The following is a 4362-nucleotide window of genomic DNA, read 5'->3' as shown; positions in this document are numbered from 1 at the left end:
CTCACTGCCAAATGATGAAGTGTTGCATGTTCCTGCCCTGAGGACCAACAGTCATCCTTGTACAGCTTCACTCACGCTCTGTCACCAGTATTATTGAAGAAGGCTATGTGTGGCTGGAGCGAGTCAGAAGCCTTCTACCCAAACAGAACCTTGAAGCTGGTGAATGGATCTCATGGGCTGCCGCTGCATACTATGCCAGCATCACAGAACCACCAGTTACTCCCCCAGCCAAGTCACACATGCTGCCTCTGTTCACGGAATCTCCTAACAGCCCATGCAATAATGGTGTGGCATGTTTCTCCAACTGAATGGGGGTGGCAGCAAGAATCGCCTGACTCAGTGCCAACTCCAGTCTACATCACAATTCCTACCATTTCTCGGGACATGCCACATCTTGTCACTTGCCAGTGTAAGACAGACTGTAAGGCTCCTTGCAAGTGCTGTGTGCACAGGCAGCCCTGCATGTTTCTCTGTAGATTCTTGTTCTCATACCCATATGATGAGGGAGGTACAACGAGATGAGGGCCCAGCTGAATGAAGGAATGTGTTCGGATGTGCTTACATTGTCAATACAGTCCCCGGACAAATTCTGGTGTGGTATATTTTATCAAAACATCAACTTTGTGTATTATTTCTTGAATTTTACCTCTAAATGTATTCCAAATGCCAATTAATGCCAAAAATAAATTCAGTGACATCAAATTAGCTAAAAAAAACATGTGTCACAATAGTTTCTATGACAAACGGTTCATGAGTTGTGAGTCGACCAAGTTTTCCAAAATGGCCGCCGGCGGCCATCTTGGATTTTGAGATAGAACGTGTGTCTTTGGATAAATATTTTCTTAGGGTTCTAAGGAACTTCTATGCCAAAGGGGACATTTGTAGCATGATTTGAAGTAAAAAAACACTTAGCATGTCTACTAAGTCTGTATGAGCATGCTATATGTAATGTCAAAATGTTTCTTATTTAGTTGGCAAATACACTATGTTAACAATACTGCAGTGCCGATGATTTTTGACATATCGGTAATTTAATATGCAATTTTTTATTATTTGTACCCATTTTATTGTTTCAACCTTATTTTATTACAACTTAAAGATAGCTACACTTAAATTGCTTCTAGAACATTGGTATAGATATCTACGAATCGCTTGAGCTATTTCCTGAATAAATTGGGTGAGTATTATTGAAATTATAGCCCAACCCCTAAGAGTGTTATAACGCAATACCTCCGTTAACACGCAGGAGCGCTGCACGCCACCAGATGGCGCTGTTTATTTGGCCAATGACATCGAAATTCTTCAGGACCTCGTATAGTACGCGTTTGCAATGTTTCACAATATACCAAAAGTACACAATCCATGTGCTTATCCGCGCTGGACTATTATTCCATCTAGCAGTCTGTTTACGAAAAGCGCGCTCTCTTTCTCTCTCTCTCTCTCTCTCTCTCTCTCTCTCTCTCTCTCTCTCTCTCTCTTTCTCTCTCTCTCTCTGTCTGTCTGTCTGTCAGTCTGTCTGTCTGTCTGTCTGTCTGTCTGTCTGTCTGTCTGTCTGTCTGTCTCTATCGCCCCCTCTCTCTCTCTCTCTCTCTCTCGCTAGCGCAGGGTCTGGTTAATGAGTAATATCAATGTAATTTTACGAGCAACTATAGCCGTGTAGCAAGTGAATTGTCTTACAAATACCATTCTCACATTTCCATTCTACAGAATTTTTCTAGCTTTCGTCCACATTTCATTTTATTTTGGGGCAAATATTTTTGTTTTATCCATCTAATACATATCCTAGCAAAGCAGAAAGGTGTAAATAAAAATTGTTTTTAATCAGTTATTCGTTTGCTAAATAAATTATGTGTTATAAATATTTATGTTGTACCAGCATGCGCTGCCTTCTATAGCAAGAATAGAAAGAGCCGTTCCATCACGGTTGATGACTGACTCTGCATAGCAGTATTTAGCATGGGTGCCAGTATAAAGTACCCGTAAAATTTTATGATATTCATATTTTTAGTGAAGTATAATTAATGATAAAACTTTAATAAGCACCTCATCAATTAGACCAATATATGTTACCCTAGAAATTTGTCATTATATGAATCTGAAGTGCAAGTGCATGATTACAGTGCGACCATCACGTTATTATTCACTGCCCGTGGAAGAAGGGGGTGGGCGGGCGTTTATCAACAGAATCGAAGATAAAGCTTCTCCGCCGCTGTTGTGAAAGTTTTAGGTGACGTGGTTGTTGCCACGTCCTCTGGCAGCTGGTCCCCGTCTATCGTTGTTTGAATGAATTTCGAAAATGCTCTGCTTAAGCGCTTAAGATATTCTGAAAAGCATTAATTGCATTTTCTGGCAACGGCCAACCAGCGACGCGAGCGCCATTACTCATGTACTTTAAAATAGCGGCAAGGAATAGCGGGATGCTGCGGTCGAAGTGAAATTCTGAGATCGGATTTTAGGGTACACATCTCCTTTGGCCATGTATGTATATGCGCACGCGCGGAGCCGTAACGGTTTATGTTGTTTCTATTCGTGATATATACAACATTTCAATGCCTGTGTGCTTTTGTCTGCCGTCGGCGTTGCCATGGTCACGGCATCACAGCGTGTGTATACGTAAATTAACCACTAAATGGCTTAATCGATAAATTTCATTTAGACGGACCACTCCATTTGTTCCGCACCATTTAACCGTTTCGGCTACAGGTCACGAGCCAGACTATATATACCCGCTGTAAATCGCGGCAAGCACTTTCCCCATAAAAGTTGCGCGCTAATAGGTAACTATGCGACTGTTGTACCAAGTGAGGCCGTAATTGTTTCCCTAGGTTCGTATGACGAGTGTATGCGCTGCTGAAGTAGGATATATGTCTGTTGACAGAATCGCAATCCAGGTGTCGCAAAGTAAGCGTAGCGCTGATACGTGGAATACAAACAAAATTAGTTCGGAAAAGCAGAATTCCCTGTGAAGGAATGTTAGTGTAGGAGACATCAAGGCGTGTCGAACCAGAACGTATATTACAGAGCTGTGTGGCCGGGAAGCCAAGGGCAGCAGCCAGGCATTGTTCGCGTATCCGCTGACGTCATGCAGCAGCGACAGAAGCCGTACAGGTCCGTTAAGCCCGCCTCGAGTAAACTCCTACAGAAGAAATGGGACGAAAAAGACTACGACATCCACGTGAAAAAGGCGAGTGATCAACAGAACGGATAGTTGACGTCCTAGCCGCTTCTTTATCCGTTTCCTAAGTAATTACAGTTGCTTAAGGCGTTGTCTCCTAGTTATATTATTGCTATTATTATTATTTTTATTGTTATTATTATTATTACGGATATATTTATTTTTACATTATTATGGGTATTTTTAATGTCATTATTTATATTCTGTTATGTTTTATTATATATTATTTGATTTTATTATAATACGTATATTAGATTCCATTGCATTATATTTCATCCTATGATATTCCATTCAATGCATAATTGTTGTGGTCGTATGTTACACTACAATATGTACGAACAAACTATACCGACAGTAGGTGAACTTTCTTGTATACAGATAAGTAAGGCATATTCGACCGTGGATACTCGACCTCCGCTTATGTATCCACACCTGCACATGAACCTGAGGAAAATAAGGGTAATGTACGGATCAACTTAGTTCGTACAAGCATGAAAAATTACAAAAAATCTCACTTCGGAGCATGTAGCTCTTATACAAGAATTATCAGCGTATATCTTATTAAGATTGCCGAATAGCAGTAGCAATTTCACTGTTGGTACCTGTTAATGTATTGGAACGCTATTATAATCTATTGGATTAGATAACAAAACTGCATTTCGCAGTGAATACAAGCAAAATTCCATACACTGGTGCCCTTCACTCAACCGTAGTATCGGCAGCAACTTTGCAGCCACAGCTGCTTGCGTTTTTCGTTTTTAAAGCGGCAAGAACCAGTTAATATTTATTTGGAAAACGTAAGCATTCTACGATGAGTGGATGGCCATGCGGGTGACGCGCGTATGTATGCGCAGATAGAGGAAGAGAAGGCGGCCGCCATCGAGAGAGAAAATAGAAATCTTCTCACCAGGGTGGCGCGCATCAACAAGGGTAGGGGCACAGTTGACACCCGCAACAGTTACAAGGTGCACGAAGATATTGAGTGAGTATTCTTGTCTCTTCGAACCCACTCCTGCATGTGGGGCATATGGCTACCGATACTATGGCTCAAGGGGTCGTTGTCGTAACAGGTACTACAGATATGTACCCGAGGTACATATATGTATACACAAAGTGTACCAGACTTGTACTACAGAAGTGTACCCTAACCGGGTAACCCTAACACAAACCCTAACCCTAACCCTAAC

Source organism: Priapulus caudatus, unplaced genomic scaffold (genome assembly GCF_000485595.1).
Source record: "Priapulus caudatus unplaced genomic scaffold, Priapulus_caudatus-5.0.1 Scaffold440, whole genome shotgun sequence".
NCBI lineage: Eukaryota > Metazoa > Priapulida > Priapulimorpha > Priapulimorphida > Priapulidae > Priapulus > Priapulus caudatus.
The sequence above is the reverse complement of the archived record's forward strand: the minus strand, read 5'-3'. Positions refer to the sequence as shown.